The 23,305-nt window shown below is 37.6% G+C and overlaps 1 protein-coding gene and 1 pseudogene across 1 annotated transcript in view; one reads left to right on the top strand and one right to left on the bottom strand.

Moving 5' to 3' along the window:
- Positions 1-3,856, bottom strand: part of MMP26 (matrix metallopeptidase 26) — a 275,769-nt gene extending 271,913 nt beyond the window's left edge. The window contains exon 1 of the mRNA XM_004050531.5: positions 3,595-3,856. The gene's annotated coding sequence lies outside the window, so the exon portion shown is untranslated. The remainder of the gene's footprint in view (positions 1-3,594) is intronic.
- Positions 3,857-10,984: 7,128 nt separating this feature from the next.
- Positions 10,985-17,897, top strand: LOC129525325 (olfactory receptor 51F2-like; annotated as a pseudogene).
- Positions 17,898-23,305: the final 5,408 nt, after the last annotated feature.

Raw genomic sequence — 23,305 nt, 5'->3', positions numbered from 1 at the left:
AAATGTTTCTGTATATTGCTTCTTGTCTTAAGTTTTCTGACACTGTTTTTATCTATAGAGAGAATGTTTGGTTTTTAACATATTTATGTTCCCCTTTTACTCACTCATGCATGTATTTACTCAAAAAAATTAAATACCTACAGTGTTAGTGTGTGCATTAGAATTAGACTTGCTACTTTAAGAAGGTCTGACTCTGAGAAAGAAAATATTTGAGTGTAAGTTAACTTAGTTATCTTCATTGCAACCCCCCGAATGAAAAGACAGGAGCTTAGACATCAGTAAGAATAACTGGTTACAGGAAGTGTGTTCAAGAGGGCATTTCTCTAGGTATTTGAGAAGAAGGAAAAATGTTCAATACAGGAAGCCTCTTTGAGTTCTCACACACGCACAAAAGGATAGTGGCTGGAAATTTTGAATTGAGAGGCAATGCAAGACAAAACAAAATCTATGGATTTTCGAGTCAACCCTTGGATCTCAGTTGGAAGATAAGCTTCACTTTTTCACCTGTGACTTCACGTACAAGAATCGAGACATGTACCTACTTCTGCATCCTAGGGAAAATGACTCCTGCCCTGATAATAGGGCTTGAGAGTTGTGACACTAATGTCTATGGTTGAAGTCACAGGATCGGTGAAAAATATCTTAGAGTAATAAATCTAAGGGAAATGAAGTCTGAGGACAGAGTGCTGGGGAACAGCAGTATTTAAAGAAAAGACCAGAAGAAGCATCCTCTAATGAAATTGAGGAGACATGGCCACTAAGGTAAAAATGACTCCCAGGAAAATACAAGGACCATTTTTTCTCAGACCTATGATCTCAAAGCCAGAAAAAAATGGCTAGCACAACAGCATCTAAAAGTATCTATTAAATAAATGAATGAACTGCTTCTGAAAATAGTGATAAACCCCAGTGCTTAACATTTCCACATATGTGTGATTCCTGATATGTGGCCCCCTCAAATTATAAGTTAAATTCATGCAATCATAAAAACATATTTTAACATAGGAGGAAAACAAGCAGTTTTCTCAATAATCTGATATTTATCTTTGAGACAAGGACTTTGCTCAAATTTGGACCTAGTGATAAAAACATTTATTTTCCCAGTTGAAGTGGAGAGCAAGTAATGACCTTAAGGTCATACACTCTTTATTTTAAAAATGAGGAAGCAGCCTCTCAATTTAATGTTCTTTTTATTATAGTAAATAAACCCAATTTGCAAACCAAATACCTGATTAGGGGTTAATATTCAAAATATATAAGGAACTCCTACAACTCAGTAGCAAAAACACAAATAACTCAATTTAAAAATGGACAAAGGACTTGAATAGAGATTTCTCCAAACAAAACATACAAATGGCCAACAAATATAAAAAGATGTTCAACATTACTAATCACATAAATGTGAATCAAAATCATCAAAATCACAGTGAGATATAACCTCATAGCTATGAAAATACTTATTATAAAAAACAATAGCAAGTGTTGACAAGAATGAGAAGAAATTGGACCTATTGTACACAGCTGGAGAGAATGTAAAATCATGCAACCACTGTGGAAAACAGCACATCCATTCTGAGTATATATCCAAAGGAAAGGAAATCAGTTAGTCAGAGAGGTATCTGCACTTCCATGTTCATTGCAGAATTAGTCACAATAGCCAACATATGGAAACAACCTAAATGTCCATCAACAAATGAATGCATAAAGAAAGCACAAGACATACATGTAATAGAATACTATTCAGCCTTAAAAGCAGTAATATTCTGACACATGCTACAACATGGATGAACCTGAAATGAAATACTTCATGATTCCACTTATATATGAAGTATCTCTTAGCCAAACTCATAGAAACAGAAACTAGAATGGTGATTGCAACAGACTAGGGAGAGGGAAAAATGGGGGAGATGCTGTTAAACAGGTATAAAGTTTCAGTTACTAAAGAAGAATTAGTTCCAGAGATCTGATATACAACATTTTACTTATAGTTAGCAATACTGTATTGTGCTATTAAAAGTTAGAGTAAATCTCATGTTAAGTGTTCTTTTCTTTCTTTCTTTCTTTCTTTTTTCTTGAGATAGGGTCTTGCTCTGTTGCCCAGGCTGGAGTGCAGTGGTGCAATCACTGCTCACTGTAGCCTCAAACTTCCAGGCTCCAGTGATCCTCCTGCCTCAGCCCGCCAAGTAAAGAACCTGTAAAGTAGCTGAGACTACAGGCACACACCATCATGCCTGGATAATTTTTTTTTATTTTTTGTAGAGATGGGGTTTCACCGTGTTGCCCAGGCTGGTCTTGAACTATTGAACTCAAGGAATACACCTGCCTTGGCCTCCAAAGTGCTGGGATTACAAGTGTGATTTTATCACAATAAAAATAAATAGAATAGCTATATTGTAAACAGCAAAAATAAAAATAAAACATAAAAGAAAAACCCAACGGATTAAGTGCTTGGCTATATTTCTCTCTAATAAAATTAGTGGTAATGTATTTAATGCCTTCTACGTGCCAAACAATTTACTTCACTGAATCTGAGTCCCTCTTTCCACTGTACATAGCTCATAGAATCTTTCTTCAACTCCTGTAATCAAAGGGAAACGTAATAGGATTCTTGTAACAGAGGGAACTCTATTAGCAAACATGGGTCCAAGAACAGCTCCCCCCACCACCACCCCCACCATCCCTGCTCCTGGAGCTGGAGTGCAATGGCACAATCACCTACTCCTCCCAGGTTCAAGCAATTCCCTTGCCTCAGCCTCCCGAGTAGCTAGGACTACAGGTACATGCCACCACACCCAGCTAATTTTTTGTATTTTAGTAGAGATGGGGTTTCACCATGTTGGCCAGGATGGTCTCAATCTCCTGACCTCGTGATCTGCCCACTTCAGCCTCCCAAAGTGCTGGGATTACAGGCGTGAGCCACTGCTCCCGGCCAATAATAGCTTTTTAAAAAAAATTCTGTGATTCTTAAACCAGTCTTGAGTTGTCCTGCACTAAAACTATTGAGCAAATATTAAACTCTTCTTAAACAGGTCTCTTTAAGTGTCTCTTTCTCCCCCACTGAGAATTCTTCCATGACAGAGCCTATAACTTAAACATCCCTATTACCAGACTACCAGGAACATCTAAATAGACAGCCCTCACAACAATGCTTCACATTCATTACTATCACAACACCATTATTGGGTATTAATAACTCCCCTTTATGGGTGAGAAAGCAGGGTAAGATTAGATAATCGAGTCTCAGAGGAAACATACGACGTTCTCAAATTCACCCCACAAGCCAATGGCAGATTCAGGAACTGAGCTCTGTTCTTACTCCAAACGCCATGCTCTCGCAAACTCCTTATTTAAATTTTTTTTTTCTTTTTTTACTGTGGCATGAACAAACACATGCTGATGACTGTAGTCTATATTTGGAATAACTATTTTGAACGCTACAACGATATTTTTGAGTTGACATAATGTATGAAAATATACTACTGAGTTCATGCTCACATTTACTCTGAATACTTCCGTGTTTGTTTCATATACTATCCGAAGGTTATACAGTACCTAATTTATTTATAAATGTCTTCAATGCACTACAACACTGACCTTGTGCACAGAATTCTTGGGTCTGGAAGGTGAGGGTATTTGATCCTGCCCCCTGCTATTTGAAGGATCATCCCACACAGCAGAGAATCTATTAATGCAAAGCAAGTGAGAGAGAGTTATCTCAACCTCACTAACTTACTTGCAGAAAGGTTCTGTACTACTATAGCTGCGGAATCAGCCCCTGATCAGCCCTGCCGCTGGACAAAGAGGTCCTCTTCTACCAGGAGAAAACATAGGGAAAAAATTCAGGAATAGGAGAACTACCAGATTTGAGAAAAAACAGCCTTTATAAGGAGCCTAGAAGTCACACCTGGTGAGAGTCATTTACCCAGCAGAAAAGCAAATTCCTAGGGGAGAACTCCCTACAGCTGTGTCCTGTTAACCCTTTGTGCTCCAAATAACAAATTGTAAAAGGCAACATATTTTCAGTCTATCTTCACTCTTTCTTCCCCAAAAGATAATTCTATAGATGAACTGCAATTTCAGTTCTCATTCAAGAGCAATTTGAGCCCTAAACAGCTGTAGGACAACTTTGCACAGAGCCAGAGTAAGGAAGAAGTGTTGTTGTTAACGGATCATTAACAGCTGAGTTTGCTCAGCTGCCATTTGCCAGTTTCACAGCAATCACGAGACACGGAACCCAAATAGGAAAGGGGTTGCTGAGTTACTACATTCACTGAAGGTAGTGCAGTGGTTTTCTGATTGAGGGCCCAGGCCCTCCCCTGAATTTCCTGGGAGCTGTTGCTAACCTGTGCATAGTCACAGAAAATGACAACTTAAGAGGAAGTGACTAAAGGAAGACTACAAAACTTTATGAGTCCCTTGTGTGTCCCTTGCTAGCTTACAGAGATACTAGGCTGCTCTGTCCTAAAACTGCTACCAGCATGTTTACCACTGTGGTGGGGAATTAACCATGTTTGACAGAGAGCTTCTATTTAAGCTGTGGACACTCATAAATGGCTTTCAGCTTTGTCATTAATACAGCGTTTCACAATTAATGGTGAGCTTGGAAGGTTGGTAAATTTCAAGGACAACTATTTAAACATGTTTCTTGGCATAAGAGGCTGTATCAAGAGGCCATTACCTTACAAAGTCCTGCTGTATGGAAGAAGCGGACGAGGTAACTATTCCTGTTAGAGTTGCTACAGAGCAGAAAATTTAATTATCCTGATTAATTTTTTTCTTCTTCTTATGTCACAAGATTCTAGATCCCTAGGAAAATATGGAAAGATGCATTTTTTCCCAGAAGTTCATAAAGAACCTGAGAAAATATGCTCTCTTTTTAGGTATTTTCTGGACTAATAGAAGCATAATCTTCCCCCATAAATACCTCAACGGGTTGCGGGGGAAATCTTAACAGTCCCAGATAAATGTGCCACATAATGTATGAGACTCCGTGGGAAAAAATGCACAATTTAAATAGAAGCTTTCAAGATACAGAAGCAAAAACAGACGTCCAGGCTGTTACAGGGAAATAAACGTGAGAATCTTACTATCCATGCTAGGAATTCCAGTCTGAGGGGCACTGGTTCATGCTCACAGACACAAGTGCAGGCTGATCTTCTACACACAGCTGCAGAAAATGGAACACAGAAGAGCTTCGGACTCTTTTTTAGTGCACACTCCAGACATTTAAACCATTCACCAGCCAAGGCTTAACAATCAGTGGATACAAGAAGGGTAAAATGATCAATGCTCATTTTGACTGGTTGTCTATTCTAATTGTACTGTCCCAGGACTTAAGTATGTTACACACTTGCCTACATCTACCTGTCTATTAAGAGTCAACATAGCATTGGTTCAACTGAAAGTATTTGGAACCAGACAACCTTGGTCCAACCAGACAACCAGACAACCTTGGTCCAAAGCTCAGCTCTGTCACCAATCGTGTGACCTTAGACTACATCACCTCTGTTTTTTGCTTTTAATGTGGAGAAAATCGTTATACTGCTTTATAAGTCTATGTTGTAAAATAAGATAACCCAGTATTGATCCATAAAAAGGTCTTAGCACAGTATACTTTGCACTCACTCAAAATGTGTTATTAATCATTGTAATAATTTATTTTTATTATTTATCATGATTACTATTGTTCTCATTAATATAGCAATTTTATTAAATTATCATTTAGTGCGTAGTATGTGTCAGATACTATGTTCCAATGTTGAGATGAGAAGGTGTAGTATCTACTCTCAAGGAACTCATATATCTGACAGATAGATAGACAACCATTATAACACAAATCTGGTCAGGACATTACCCTGCTTTCAATTCTTTGGCTTCCCAGGTCCTCAGAAATCTGGCCTTGCAACTGCTTTAGGTGGAGAAACATTTATTTCTACTCTCTCCCCTTCAGTCATACAGAACTCATTTTCAGTTTCCTAAACATGGCATGGTTTGGCTCAGGTCTGAGCCTTCTCTCATTCTATTCTCTGAGGCAGTATTATGATGTTTACTGATTCCTAAACTCTGTTTCAAATATAATTCAAAACAGTTTTATTTTTTATTTATATTAAAATTAAAATAACTTTTTATCCTACATTTTCTGATTGCAGATTGTGAATAAATTAATGGAAGCTTAATTATGTGGGGGTTTTTTATCCTTTTTTAATTTTTCTTTTTAGTTTCCCTACTTTGCAGTGCCCTAATTTGGTCCTCAGTCCGCCAAGCAGATGAAACACCGCAGCAGCTGACCATGCCTGGAACATTTCCTTAACCTTCTGTCGTCTCCTCACCCTACTCTACTCTCCTGCCCTCATTACTAGCTCCCCTGTCAAAACCCTTTTCACTCACTCGGATCTCATATTATCAATTACATTTGGTTAGCCTCCCTTGATCACACAGGCTAAATTGTCCCAGCACCTAGGTGATCTATACCAGCACTTCACAAATATGAATGGCACATTAATGAGCTAGGTATCTTGCAAAAGCGCAGGTTCTAATTCAGAAGATCTAATTTTCTTTTCATTTCCAACAAGTTTCCAGGCGATGCTAACATTATTGGTCCTTCAATAGCAAAGATGTCTGTGAATAACACTTGTAGAGTAATTATAATACAGTATTTTGATTTCCCATTTACTTATTTGTATCCCCCACTAGACTTCAAACTGTGTAATATTTGGGGTGATATCTATCGTGTTCACTGTTATACCCTCAGGATCTTGTTCAATACCAGATATATGTAGAGTATCTATACAATATTTCTTTTAATAAATCAATTAAGAACTTTAATGAAAGCATGTGCAACAAGATATAGTGGGAGCAGAGAAGAATGGAATAAATAGGAATATTAGGAATAGCTAGAAGTTCACAGGGAGAGGTAAGGAGGAGTGACCTTTCTATATACCCCAAAATTGAATGGTCAGTGTTAGCCATATCAACAGGGTAGGAAAACTGCTAAATCCAACATGGCTGGATCCAGGAAAAGAGGTGAGTGAGGCTTTCATCAGACCATGGAAGGCTAGTAGGCCATATGGAGTTCTAATAATTTTTCTGAACAGTAGTATAAACAAAATGGTTTTTGACATAGTGTCTTAATCTATTTCCTCTTGCTATAACAGAATACCAAATACTAAGTAATTTGTGAAGGATAGAAGTATATTTAGCTCACAGTTCTGGAGGCTAGGAAATTCAAAAGCATGGTGCCAGCCTCTGGAGAGAGGTTTTGTGCTGCCATTACATGGTGGAGGGCATCACATGGCAAAAGGGCAAGGGCATTTGTGTCAGCTCAGATCTCTTTTTCTTCTTATAAATCCACCAGTCCCATCATGATGACCTTATCTGATCCAACTTATCTCCCAAAGGCTTCGTATCTAATCAAGATATGACTTTGGGAATTAAATTTCCAACATAGGAGACATATTCAAACAGTAACACACAGCAACCCGTTTTCGTTGCTGTTGTTTGTTTGTTCTCTTTTAAGTTTATTTCTACAATTTCAATGCATTAACCCTGGATTACCTGGTTTGCCTCTGGCCTCTTGCTCCTGTATCCAACCCTGTTTCTTTTATATCTTAAACTGTTTGCTCCTTGTGCTAGTCTTAGCCCTGAAACTTGTTTTTCTATTTCCTGATCAAGCATGACCATCCACTTGAGCTGGTATATGCACAAATTTTAAAGGTTGCATAACATCCCAGGACTCGATATAAATGCTTTATATATTCTGTATCATTGAGAATTTTTATCTATATTTTTTACCACTGTAAATAATGGGGCAATAAATTTTCCTGTACATAAAATATGGCCTGCATCTCTGATATCTTCCTTTCAATAAATTCTTAGAAATGGAATATTATGGACATTTTAAGACAACGATATACTGGAAAATATGCTTCCAGAAAGTTCATGCAAACATTGTAAAACAATGCTTAGTCCACTGTAACACAGCAACACAACACTATGTATTATGTGTTTTAAAAAACATTTGCTGATTTGATAGCCAAGAATATTTTACTGTTTACCGTAGTAAATGTTGACAGTCAATAAATAAGACTTACTTCAAGTTCCTAGTGCAGAGTTTTCCTATGTCCAATTTGGTACTTCCTGTTTGGATTACCAAGTTTCAGAAACATTAATATGAAGTCAAATGACATCACAGACTATGATATGTTTCCTGGACTCAATGGTGTTAATATTAATGTATTAATAAGATGTGTTGCTGTGTGATTTCATGGAGGAACATTGAACTCAAATTTTCAGAAAGTTTAGTTAAATTACCAGCTACTGTTCTGCTAGGCTGGCATGAGAATAGGGCAGTGAGAAGAGCCATATTTTGACATAGTGTGCCAGTGTGTGTATTGGTGCTTTAACCAGTACACACACTAGTTTCATTTTCATGTACTAAGCTCTGGCACAGAATTTACATGGTACCACTATAGTAACTTTATTTTTCTTATAAGAGTAACATTCTTTCAACCATAAGAATAAAAATATGTGACTATTCCCAAATAGTTTCTGAGACTAATGGGAAAAGAGTCACAGCCCTACAATTTGCCCAACTTGGTAGAGAAAGTGTTTTCAAAGGTCTCGAGAAAATTCCTGTGCGGAAACACAATAAAATACCTTTATGTGCAAGGTATAAGCATGCACACGTGACAACCTGTTAACATTCAGTTTGGCACATCAGCATGCATGCAGGCTTTTGGGTGTAGATGACTCAAATTGAAAGTAGTAGTGGTGAATGGATAGTCGTGTGAAGACTGTTTAGAAAATGAGTTTTGAAAACTGAGAGGGTGTCAGATAGCCCAGGCTTTGAATACTACTTGTGCCATTTATAACTGAGAAACTTAGGTAAGTTACTTACACTCTAATTTTTGGTTTAAACATAGTTTAAGACATAAATCAAACTAATTATGGATTCTTCTACTGAATTTATTATTGTAGAGTTGTGTAAGTCAAAAGTTGATGTGGATCTCACTGAGCTAAAATCAAGGAATCACCAGGCTGCATTTCTTTATGGAGGGGCTAGGGAAAAATCAATTCTCTTCTTTTCTCCTTCTGGAGGCTTCCCACATTCCTTGGCTTGTAGCCTCCTTCTGCCATCTTCAAAGCCAGCAACAGTGGATCAAATCCTTCTCACGCTGCCATCTCTCTGGTTCTCTACTTTTAAAGACTCATGTGACTATATTGGGATCCACCCAGCTAATCCATCTAATCTTGCCATCTCAAGTTATTTAACTTTAATCACATCTGCAAAGTCCCTTTGCAATGTAAGGTGACATATTCACAGGTTCCAGGCATTAAGACATAGGTATCTTTAGGGGCCATTATCCTGTCTACCACAAACACTTGGCCTAGTATCATGGATGTAGAATGCATAATAAAATATTATTGTTCTTGTTATTTATTGTTTTTATTACATTATGAAGAAGAAAATATCTCAGGCCATGACATTTTCAGCAGTGAAACAGACTTGATAGTGGAGAGGAGATAATATCGGAAGCAGGGAGAATGGTTAGGAAACTACTGAAGTTACCCAAGTGAGAGATAATTGTGACTTAAATAAAGGTGACATTTCTGGAGATGATAAACAGTGATCAATTTCTGATTGTATTTTTCAAAGAGATTGGCATAATTTACCAATGGATTAAATGCAGGGTGTAAGAGACAGAAACTGAGAATGAATCAAAGACCCATATGCCCAAGTGTGGTCCAAATTGGTGGGAATATCTAAGGATCTAAAGAGGCCATAAGGAGAAAAGACGGACAACTTATAGCAATCTATGCATTCTATTTATTAAAGACTAATGAGAGTAATAGTAAACTGACAGAAGGTGACATCATTGGCCAAGTCAATCACCCACCTACCTGCAATTTTTCTTGGTATAATACAAGATTTTCAAAATTTGACTATAAGTAGAGAGAACCCCAAATTATTGTGACTAATTCTCTTCAACCTGGTAGGTTGGGACTTCAAAATATGAAATAGGTCAAATTATAAAAAAGTAAATGAAACCGTATTTTATACACAAGTAAGTTGTGAACTAAGATTTTTACCTACTGTATTCACCAAGCATTTGGTTCATGCCTCTAGGATAACCTTATCATTGGTTAACATGTAATTATTGGTTAACCTGTCTATCTTCTACACTAAAATCCTAAACAGTAAGAATTATGGTGTATTCTTAAAAAAAAAACTCTATCACTGAGTATAATGTTTAGAATATGGGACATTCTTATGAAATATTTACTGGATATATGTATGGATGAGTAAATGAATTATTTTTTATCTGTAAGAGAAAGACTGCTGCTGCAAAGAACCACAGGTGGGCTAATGAAACCATACTGCTGTGAATAATCATAGATACTGAGGAGTTAAGGGGTGGAGTTGGACTCTCACTCGTAATAGGAGATGTCATTTAGCAATTTGCTACAATATTTCATTTTTTAAAATCTCCTTCAGAGTGACTGCTAGTGATTATGAGGTTCCTTTTAAGGGTAATAAAAATGTTCTAAAATTGAATTGTGATGATGGTTCTTGCACAGTTCTGTGACTTTACTAAAAACAATTGAATCATACACTATAAATGGGTGAATTTTATAGTATGTGAATGATATATCAATAAAGCTGTTAAATAAAAAAGCTTTTGAGTGAAATGACACATGAAAAAAAGGTTACATCAGCCCATAAAGCACATAGCCACCGTAAGTAATTGCATAATGGAACAGATATAAAAGGACTGTATGAGGCAAAAGAAGTCTTCTGGGAATCTCCACACCCTGAAGACACAGTGAGTTAGCACCACCACCAGGAATTGGCCTCTCAGCTCTGTGCCTGTCTCCAGTCAGGCTGGAATAAGTCTCCTCATATTTGCAAGCTCGGCCCTCCCCTGGAATCTAAAGCCTCCTCAGCCTTCTGAGTCAGCCTGAAAGGAACAGGCCGAACTGCTGTATGGGCTCTGTAAGTAAAACTGTTTTGTTCAATGAAAATGCTTGACTCTAGATGAATTGGACTTTCTCACCCACAGGGAATAATTTCCCCACAATGTGCAGAATTAGATTAGATGTTGGTATGGTGGGCTGAGGAGGACGGTTGAATTTCAGAATTATTTATTCCCAGGAAATACGTAGAGAATGGGTATTTCGTTCTGCCTGATATAGGTTAGATAACTTGCTTTTAGTCAAATGGTTTAATCAGTGTGCTAATATATTTATCACAGTCAGTGAATCTCAATTCTATGCCCAATAACTATTACTAAAAATCAAAAATTACCAATTTCGAACGCATTGCCTGCCAGCTACAGGTATTAGACACAGCGCATATCCTGTCTTATAGATGAGGAAACTGGGTCACAGAAAGTTTATATTACTTGTAGATTTCAGTAAAACAATTGTTTTTGAGAGCACGAGCTTTGGAATTAAAAAGACCTGAGTTAAAAATTCAGCTCTGACTTTCACCAGTTGTATGTGATTTCAAATATGTTTCAGACTTCTGATACTCAGTGTCTTTACCAGAAAAATGAATTTAAAGTGAATCTAATAATACTTGTCACATGATGATATAGTAAGAATTAAAATAATGCTTATAAAGCACTGAGGACTATAATGTTCACAGAACACGTGTCCAGTAAATGGTAGCTATTTCTATGAGTAATATTTGTATTAATGGTGTAGATGGTCTCAAAACTAGTTAGTGTTTGAGCAAGAATCTGAACCCAGGTCAGTCACACATGATAGCCATACCATTGACAATAGCATGGAGAATACTGATGACACTATACGGTCTAGTTCAGCAGATTAAGACAGCCACAAGCTATAGCTTATAATAGTGCAATGAAAGAGGAGCATCATTGTAATCTGAGTGGGCAGAAAAATTAGTTGAGAGAATATAGCTTATTTCACAAGAGAGAAAATGAAAGTATATATGGATTGGAGAGGATGGGTCGGAAAGATTCTAGAGTGAAGGCAGCACAAAAGAGAAGGTTGGGGGAAATTTAGTGCCTCCTTCTAAGGATATTCATTAGTCCCCCTCTTGTCTTGGATATAAACACTTAAGATTTTTTCACTGTAAGAAAAATACAATGAAATAATAGCTGCAAGTACCCACTACTAACAATTGCTTGGCCTTCTTATATAGACCTCCCGAGGTTCTCATCTTTTACATTTCAGGAGTAGAATCAATTAAAAACTAATCTTTATATGTAAGGGATGAGAGAGAGAAAGAGGAGGGTATGTGTGTGCACACATGTGTGTGTGTGTGGTGGGTAGTAATTTTAATTCAATGATTTACTAGAGTTCGATGTCGTTTGCTGATAAATGAAGCAGGAGGAAGAGCCAGGTTTGGAGGGGAGGAGAGAATGAGTTCCATTTGTCTCATATAGAAGTTGAAGTAACTGAGTGATGATGGGTAGAAATGTCCCTCAGGGGTAGCCACAGTATTTTATTTACTTTTTATTCACCACGTGAAGCAAGGAGCTTTGTTCTCCAAAATGCTGTCAATTATTTTTCTAAATTACAGGTTTGATTGCTTCACTGTATTTTCATGTCTCATTACTACCTTTACGCTTAAAACCAGAAACTTTGCCACAGCGTTAAAGATTCTGCTAACTTTTAAAATACAGAACTCTGGAGATGCCATAATTAGATTGCAGATTTATGAGTCTTCTGGATATAAGTGCTATTTAAAGCCATGAGAATAACCAAGATATCTCAAGGAGAGCATATGAAAAGCAAGAAAAGAAGAGGTACTTCTTGGGAGAAAAGCAGACTCCTCTAGAATCCCACAATTTATAAGGCAGAGAACAAAACCATTGTTTAACAAACAGGAAAAAAAAAACCTCACAGAATAACCATCATTGAAGCTAATGAAGGAGAAAGTTTCAAGGAGGAGGAGGTAAACATTGCTGAAAGTTGAGATGAGGGAGAGAAAAACAAATCTGAGATTAAACTTTTGGACTTGGCATGTAGAAAATCACGGGTGACATCATTTGGAGGATTTTCAGAGTCATTAGGGAAAGAATTCAGATTGTTACTGAAGGTGAAGGAATAATAAACAAAAGCAGACTGTTCTCCAAAGGAATTTTTATCCTTATAAAAGATACAGCAGGAAATTGAGAGAGAAACAGGGCTTATGTCTTGTATCCCTCACTATCAAAGCACAAGGCTAATTATGAAAACTATTCAATATATCCTGGTTGAAATGAATGGTTTGGAAATATCTATACAAAACTGTGGGAAGCTTTTATTGTTGAGTTAGAGTAAAACTTGAGTATTGCAGACTGCAAAAAAGCAACCAACGGCACTAAACAAGATACTAAAGAGGGAAAGGAATTTTGTTGGCATTAAATGAGAAGAGATGGAAAATGATTTATTTATTAAAAGCAAAGCTCCTTGCTTCCAGTGGTCAATAAAAGGTGAATAAAATGTTTAGAAATGTCTGGCTCTTGATGCTCTGCAAAAATTTAAGTTCATTACACTGTCCATGGAATTCAAGATTTTCATGACTTGACCTCTGGTGCTTTCTCTAGCTTCATTTCCCACAGCACCTAGCCTCACATTTAAGACTTCGATATACCCCTTCTCTTGTAGTTCTCCAACAGACTTGCTTATGTTATTCTTTCATTCATGTCTCTCCTCATTTTATCAACGGCACCGCAAAAGCACACTTCCCCTGTTTTTCATCCTTATAAACTCACATCTACCCATCAAAACTTCACACAGTTATAAATCATACATTCTGTTAAGATTCTTGGAACTAGTTCTTCTTGACACACACAGACACATTCATGTATGCACACACTCCAAATCTGCCACTCCACACTATTATCTCTTCTGCCTTGTCAGTTACATACATCCTATCCTTATACACTCTACAACTAGTAGCATTTATCTGTTTGTCTCTGTCACTGCTGATAGACACTGTCTGGCATGTAGTAGATATTTAAAATTAGTCATTTTTTATTTTCAGTAAGAGTCCCTAGACTCTTGACACAGCAAGCTCAGCTTCTTGCATATGTGTGTGTGTGTGTGTATATATGTATGTGTGTGTGTATACATATACATACGTATATATATGTATGTGTGTGTATATATATACATATATATATATATATACACGTATATATATGTATAGTTCAGTTCAGTTTGAACTGAACTAAGTGTTTCTGGTTGATAGGAGCTAAAGTGGAGTTATTGGCTAGGAAAAAGAATAAGGTACCCTCTGTCTCTGAGCCCAGTGTGAATGTAGGAAGGGTGCAGGAAGATATGGTTGTAAAGTGATGGAAAGGAGAGAAGTCATTTTTTTTTTTTTTTTTTGCTAGGCCCAACACAGATCAGGTCCAAATATATACATTATGGTTTTCTTTTGTTTTGTTTATGATCTCTTGGCAAGAAGGAGGAAAAAAACTGCCAAGAAGAATGAAAATAGGCAACGAATAAATTGTTGAAATGAGGTAATGGGAGATATGAAGAAGTTAGGATGAAAGAGAAATTATTCAAATAGCAATTTAATTTTTTTAAGTGGTTACATAAAATGTCCTACAACACAGTGACAAAAATTACAACTCAGATATTGCGTAGGAATTAAAAATCATGAAAGCCAGAATTAATTGATGTAAATGGAGCCCCTCTGTACTTTCATAACCATTTTTATTATTCATCGCTGTATATGAGATATTGAAATTATTGAACAATGGTTCTGCTCTTTCTCCCTCACTGGATTATAAACTCTCTAAGTGGGGTTTTATTTGTGTTGTCCTTTAGCTTCTAAAATAGCACTATGTAAGATCCAGATACTCAGTTAATGTCCCTGAGAGAGTAAAGCAAGATCAAGAGAAGTGTTACAAGTGCACTATTGCTCAACAGTTTTTTGTTTGTTTGTTTGTTTGTTTGTTTGTTTTTTGAAACGGAGTCTCACTCTGTCGCCCAGGTTGGAGTGCAATGGCGCCATCTCGGTTCATCTGGAAGCTCCGCCTTCCAGGTTCACTCCATTCTCCTGCCTCAGCCTCCCCAGTAGCTGGAACTACAGGCGCCCACCACCACGCCCGGCTAATTTTTTGTATTTTTAGTAGAGACGAGGTTTCACCATGTTAGCCAGGATGGTCTCGATCTCCTGACCTCGTGATCCGCCCACCTCGGCCTCCCAAAGTGCTGGGACTACAGGCGTGAGCCACCGCGCCCAGCCTGCTCAACACTTTTACACATGCCGTTCTGAAAGCCTGGGAATTCTTCGTCTCAACTTATATAAAACACAGAAATCTTTCAAGCACTGCTTTTTCTAGAAAGCCTTCTCCAAATACTACAAACCTACTGAATGCTCTCTTTCTGTTAATTCCTTTTTAGTGTGTTTTGGTTTTTCAAAATTATTTTATCTTATTTCTAGTTGACAAATAATATGGTATATATTTGTGGGGTAAAATGTGATGTTGTTATACATGTATGCATTGTGGAATGATCAAATCAAGCTAATTATCATATCCATCACCTCAAATATTGATCATTTCTTTGTGGTGTGAACATTTAAAATTCTCTCTTTTTGTTTTTTTGAAATATACTATACATTAACTATAATTCTTATTTCTCTAAGAGGTTTGATCATACATTTTAGATATTTTCATCACTCGCCTGAGGACACTGTCATTACTATAAATTTCAGAATCTAAAGCTATAGTTTCATTATTTGGCCAAATCATGTAATCTATGATTTCTTGCTTTTCATCTAGTTTTCTGTTAATTTTAGTTAAATGACACCCCCACCCCGCCTTTTTTTTCACTAAGACTTCTTCCGGTGATCCTTGAGGTGGCACTTTATCAGGGTGAATGTGTGAGTCCGGATACGTTGAGGTTCCTCTCCATCCTCTCTTTTGTCAACACTTACTGTCAGCCACCCAGCACCCTTTCTTTTCCCCTGAAGAAAAGTTACCCTGCAACTGGCTCTCTCTCATTGATTGAGCCCTCTGCAGCCAAAACCCTAATCTCTGTTTTTCCCTAGACCCCCGTCTTCACCTCAACCATACCCATCTATCTACCTTTCTGCAATTCTCTACTCTATGAAAAAAGAAATGTGATGTTTGCAATAAAGTTATATTTTTCCCTCCGAAACAAAACAGTAACATTCAATTAGGTATCTCCTAAGAAGTATGTCTTAACAAAATAGAGAGATTCTGTTCTGGAGAACTAGTCTTCCAGCAGACTGAAGAGAGAACTGTGTTGGAACGTGGCAGCACATTATATCAGGTGGGGGCAGCCTCCTGTCTTCTTAAGCCTGGTGGGAGGTCTGTGTTCTAACCATCTCTTCCAAATATGATGCCGGGTATCATATTGTAAGGGTTTCTTTAATGGTTAGATGCTGAAGCCATTTATTTGTCACTTCCTATGTGTTACTTTGTATTATGATGATCTCTTTCTTCATATTTTCTGGCTTCTCAAATTGTCTGTAAGTTTCTCTGCTTTCCACACTTACGACCAATGTAATATTGCTGTTCCATAGCCCCAGTGTATTTTTCTCTGGTGCCAACCATAGAGGAAAAATAATGCACTACCTCTTTAGCACAATTTAAACATGCCAGAAAGAATGAAATATGATTGGCAAACTCAGGGTAAAGTGTTTATTCTTAGTTCGGTTATCTATGGCTAGAACGATCAGAGGAGTGGTCACATGATATAAACATGGCTGCCAGCAAAGGGCCCTAGAGAAGAAAGACTGTACACTGGGGCAAATTCAAAAACAAACCAAAGTGCCCACTACAGCAGTTGAAATCTGACATTTTTTAATCAATTTAAATGAGCCATTCATAGTTTCATATTATATAAATACTCATCAGTTTTCTGTACAATAAAATTATTTTAATTTGATCAATACACAAATGAATGTAGCTTTTTTTTTGTTTAAGCTCTCATCTTGTTCTGTACTTTTAATTCATCACGTCAACTTTGCAGAATATCACCTCCACTTCCATCATTTTCCTGCTCACTGGTGTTCCTGGGCTGGAAGCCTCCACACCTGGATCTCCATTCCCTTCTGCTTCCTCTATGTAACTGCTCTCTTGGGAAACAGCCTGATCCTCTTCGCTACCATCACTCAGCCCAGCCTCCATGAACCGATGTACTATTTCCTCTCCATGCTGTCCGCCACTGACCTCGGCCTGTCCATATCCACTCTGGTGACCATGCTGAGTATATTCTGGTTCAATGTGAGGGAAATCAGCTTTAGTGCCTGCTTGTCCCAGATGTTCTTTATTAAATTCTTCACTGTCATGGAATCCTCAGTGCTGTTGGCCATGGCTTTTGATCGTTTTGTGGCCGTCTCTAATCCCCTTAGGTATGCCATGATTTTAACTGACTCCAGAATAGCTCAAATTGGAGTGGCAAGTGTCATCAGGGGGATCCTAATGCTGACACCAATGGTAGCACTTCTTATAAGACTTTCCTACTGCCACAGCCAAGTACTCCACCACTCCTACTGCTACCACCCTGATGTGATGAAGCTCTCATGCACAGACACCAGAATCAACAGTGCAGTTGGGCTGACTGCCATGTTCTCTACTGTTGGTGTAGACTTACTTCTCATCCTCCTTTCTTATGTTTTGATCATTAGGACTGTCCTTAGCATTGCTTCCCCAGAAGAGAGGAAGAAAACCTTCAGTACATGTGTCTCCCACATTGTGGCTGTTGCTATATATTACATTCCATTGATCAGTCTGTCCTTTGTTCACAGATTTGGGAAACAAGCCCCAGCCTATGTACATACTATGATTGCTAACACCTACCTGCTGATCTCCCCTGTGATGAACCCTGTCATCTACAGTGTGAAAACCAAACAGATACGTAGAGCTGTGATAAAAATTCTCCATTCCAAAGAAACATAAAATTGTATAATTCTAGCACTAGATGGACCCCTCAAGATGGTATACTTCAGGTCATGTTTCCAATTAAAAACAAAAAACAACCAAAGAACTGGTGCCCATTGAAGCTAAGCACATAATCATTTAAAGTTAAAGCCGGAATGTATCTAGAACATCAGCTAGTTTGACCGCTTTATTTTCCAGATGAGGAGGTGAAGACATGGGATGGAAGAGATGAACAGCCTAAAATTAGCCTTATATATAAAATGTCTCCTTCTCACACCACTGTTGGGTCCAAACTGTTGTTGCCTTCTGTCCCTGCCAACACCCTTTCTATTATTATCTCATCTACTTCATAGCAGTTAGAATGACACGTTACAGAAAAGTCACTCCTTTGTGAGAAATAGGTAGTATTTTCCAACTGTTCTAGTAATTTCGATTGCCATTTATTATTTGCTCTGACAAGTCATGGTTCTAAGTGTTTTTTGTATGTATTAACATATTTCATATCTAAAACAATGTTATAAGATAATCACTTTAATTATCAATAAGAAAATTGAGGCATGAAATGTTAAGTAGCTTGCTTAAACAGCTAGTAACTGGTGTTGCTGATGGCAGAGCACATCCATGCAGACTGACTCCAGAGTCCCCCACACTCTTAACTTTAATGCTATATTTCTACCTATAATATAATATATAGGTATATAATTTATATATAATTTATATTTGTAAAAATTATATGAACTTATATATATAAACTTATATTTATAAATTATGTACTTATATATGTAAATTATATTTATATTTATAAATATAAATATAGAGAGAAGTTCAGGCAATTTTTACTAGGAAACATAAAGAAGTAAAAAAATTAATTAAAAAAAAACACAACTCTATCCTCTAGAAATTTTCAGTCAAATTAGGGAGAAAAAGCCCAAATCAAATCTTCATACCTTACAGATATATTTCTACCTGATGATCTTTCCTGACTCAAGCATATTTCAGCATTTCTGTCAACCCTCCATCAACATTCTGCCCCAGCAGAAATGGAAAGTGACTACAAATGAATTATGGTCATTTACTTATAGATTTTTTAATTTGTGTCATAATGGTCATGTAATGGCTCAATTCAGAAAGATAATTCATTCCACCCTGGGTGTGTCCATTAATTCTCAAAATTTTTAAAGCGTATATTTCAATGCCACACTAATATCACTAATTTAAGATGGGCTGTGTAGTTGGTATCAGGTCCAGAAAGGAAGTAGAAGTAATCATTCGTATCTACAGGCTTGCCCCCTCGCTTTATGGAGATCTCTGCCAACTGCACCTTATTACAGGGCCCTTGATGTTATAATAATTATAATAGTAATACCTCTCCCTCAATTTCTTCCTGTATTCACTCTCATCCTTACCTGCCTTATTTTTAATTTTTAGCATTTTTATTCCCCAACATATTACATATAGGCTGTTTCTTTTCTGGTTTCTTCATCATTCCCTGTAGGAAATTTATTAAGTGACTATAGTATTTATAGTACTGTAAGAATTATGTCAAATCCTCAGCCTGTTTGACAACAACATTTCAGTTTCAATTATTGTTACTCTTCATCTTTATATGTTGGAATGTCCTGGGACTTTGTTCTCAGACCTTTTTGCTTTGTCAGAATCCCTTCCTTGGTCATCTCATCCAGTATCATGTCTTTAAGTACCATCTCTATGCTGACAAATCCAAATTAATATTTGTAGTTCAGACTTATCCCACTGCCTGTGTATCAATATCACTACTTGAATGTTTCATAATCATCTTAGAATCAACGTCTAATATATACTAATATTCCCATCAAGGAAAAAGCATGCTCACCCACAGTCTTCTCTAACTCAGTAACTCTACCTTCCAATTTGTTGAGACAAAGCACTTGGAGTCATCCCTGATGCCTTTCTATCACCCCGATGCTACATCTAACCTTTTAGTAAATCCTGGTGACCCTTTCTTCTAGATATCTCTGATATTGATGTCCAAAATCAAGTCAATTTATACCACCTCTACTGCTACCACTGTGATGCAAGCCATCATCTTGGACCTGAATTATTATAACAGCTTCCTGGTGGTCCTTCCTTCATCCACGTTTTCTTTACAGTCTATTTCCCCCCACAGTGAAGTTAGACTGATTAGTTTAATGCACAAGGCAGATCAAGTTCAATATACCCCAATGGCATCCTGTTCTACCCAGGAAAAATTCACAGTCACTGTAAAAGCATATAAATATCTATATGATCTATATTCCCTCCATCAGCCCAATATCATCTTCTACTACTCTGCCAGTGATTCACTCTATGTCACCCACACTAGCTTCCAAATATTTTCTTAAACTCATCAAGCATGCTTCAACATCAGAGTTCACACATGCTATTCTCACAACCTGGAATGTTCGTCCTCCAGAGACCCACGTGACTTACACCTCACTTTATACAGATCTCTGCTCAAGTGCACCCCATTACAGGGCCTTTGATGTTGTAATAAAAACAACAACAACACCTCTCCCTCAATTCCTCCTGGATTCACTCTCATCTTTATCTGCCTTATTTTTAATTTTTAGCATTTTTATACCCCAGTATATCACATATATGTTATTTATTTTCTAGTTTCATTACTACAACATAATGTTTTTGAGAATAAAGAATTTGTTCCATGTATGCTATCTCCCAGCCCTAAAACAGGGCCTGCCTGCCACATAGTAAAAATAGTAAAATGTCTTAATGATCTGGCTCTGTTTACCTCTTAAGCTTCATTGCTTCCCCTCTGTACAATGCCCCAGAGACAACAAACAACCTGCATGTCCTAAGTCCCAGCAAAGAAGGCCCTGTCCCTTTTAAGCCTACCTCCACCTAGAGTATTCTCACTCCCTTCCTTCTCCTGACTTAGAATAGAAGGGGCTCTCCTTCAGGGACTTTTCCTGACCTCTCTGGTCTGCCTGGTGCCCTTTCCAGGTGCTCCTACAGCACCTTGTTCTTCTCTCTCAAGACAACTCTTTCCAAACTCTCTTGTCACCATTCTCCCCACAACAAACTCTGAGCTCACTTCTCGGGGTCAGGGACTGGGTCTATTCACTGCTGTGTCCACATTTCTATCTATAGTGTCTGGTCCATTGTAACTTTTACTCTTCATTGAATTAATGAAGAAATACTATCTTTGATGCGTAAGGATTTGGATGGCACACAAGAAGATAACAAAGTTCTTTTACACCAGAAAGTTCTTCATATCTACAAATATACTTTCATGAAATTTCACATTTTGGAGAATACTGTGCCAAGTACTGCCATTTGGTATAAAAAGTTTGCTCTTTTTCATATGACCTAGTATACCCTGATCCTAATCTTGTGAAGCTTTATTTCCACTTTCCAACATAAAACTTGCTTTGTCTAGTGAATGAATGTAGGTAAGAGTAAAAATTAGGAGGCCACTTTAAAGAGGTGATTTATATTTTAAATAAACTGCCAGTTTATTTCTACATATTTCTTTCCCCTTCTATTCCCTAATACGTACCTCCGCAGATCATCTTTACCTATCTATAACTCACAATGAAGCAAAAACAAAAATCCAGAGAAGCTACAGGCAGGTCCAAAGTGGAAAGATGGAAAAGCTCAGATGATACAGGCCTACAGACTAGATTTTTTGTTTATTTGTTTCCATACACTACTACTACAAAGGATATCAAATAGAGCTGAAGGAAAAGGATGGAGATACTCAAAGTCCTAAAAATGGAAAGGAGAAAAAGGAATGTCAACCTCAAGGACAACTGAGATGTTCACAGAACTTCTGCAGATTCTCGTCCCCCACCTCACCTCACAAATGCTAACCTGTGGACAGTCCTCCTGTCCAACAATCCTGGCAGCTTATAAGCTTCCATCTACAGGAAATTGGTAATGTAGACACCGAGACTGGGTGGGTTGCAGAACAAATGTCATGCTGTGACCAAGATGGATAAGCTCACAATGAGTTGGGGACTTTCCTAAAAGCCAGAGCACTAGTAGTCACATGGCCACTGTTGTAGCTACTTGAACATGGTAGTGGTGGTGAAGATGGAAATAAGAGGAAACATGCAAAAGATTTTTAGAAGGAAAAATAGACAAGATCGGTTGAATAATTGGATGTGAAGGATGAGGAAATGCTATGTATCTTAAGTTCCTGTCTCACATGACTAAATTCATAAGCACATCCACTTCGTCCTCCTCAAATTCACCCTCCCAACAGCTTCTGGAATAGCAATCTGAAACACATGTCTAGTTGTGATGTCCCTGCTTAAAACCATTTATTCACCTCCCAATTCCTACAGGATGAAGTCCTTGAGTTCACAGCATATCATCAGTTCACATCCATTGACCTCTCCAGTTTCTCTTTCCTTTTTTGGTTGACTCTATGCTTCAGCCAAGCTACAACTGTTCGTAATTCTTCTATAGAAAATTCTGTTTCTTTCATGATTTTCTGCCTGCTGAAATACCCTCTTTTTGGACCCACCCAATGACTAAATAAATACCCTTCTCAAGTTCCTATAAAAATCTGTGGCATTCACTGCTCTTTCATACCATTTCAGGTTTGTTTGGGTAGGTGTCTATGACCACCCTGAAGGCAAGGACTTTGTCTTATTCACCTCTGGCACCCTAAACTCAGCACAGTGCCTGCACAAAACTAGCCTTGAGAATGTGCTTATTACACAATGAATGAATTAATTAACTCCATTGCCAGATATAGATGACCAATAAATACTTAATGGCTGATGGAAGTAATTCTGTTTCTGTGTTCAAAGATTACAGTGACAATGACAAAGCAAGACTCATGTGTGAGGCATACTTAGAAAGGATGGCAGATAGAACAGGTTAGTGTTAAATATTAATAAAGTATGAAGGTAACCCTGCTGGGTATGACGTAGGGGACACGTCACTGGAAGACAGCCATCAAGCATCCTGAGGTACTGAGGATACCTCAATATCCTGGAGAAGGTAGTTGGGGTGAGTTTTTTTATCTATTTTGCTTATAACATTGTAAGCCTTTGACAAACATTTGTTTAATGTCAATAAACAGTCGGAATACCTGGTTCTCCAACCAATACTATCACTAATTAACTATATGACCTAGGACAAAAAGCTGTCATATCATCTGGGCTTTATCTGTAATCTAGGAGCAATGAAGAGCGGCTTTGATACATTAAGGGCTGTTTTGTCAACCAGAAGAAAGGTTAGGGAAAGATATGGAGAATTGCATGCCCCTATTTTGAATTATGGAACTATACTTTTGTATTTTTAGAGAGGATGCAAACTCCTAAAGCCCAAGGACCATGCCTAGTCACATAGGATGTCTGCTGCGTCTAGCAGAGTGGCACATGAAGAAACACACTAATCCTGTGGCTGACTGTGTGTGCTTGGTTTAGCTTGGAGAA

This window comes from Gorilla gorilla, chromosome 9, assembly GCF_029281585.2.
Source record: "Gorilla gorilla gorilla isolate KB3781 chromosome 9, NHGRI_mGorGor1-v2.1_pri, whole genome shotgun sequence".
Taxonomy (NCBI): Eukaryota; Metazoa; Chordata; class Mammalia; order Primates; family Hominidae; genus Gorilla; species Gorilla gorilla.
Note: the sequence above shows the minus strand (reverse complement) of the source record. Positions and strands in the feature narration are given on the sequence as shown.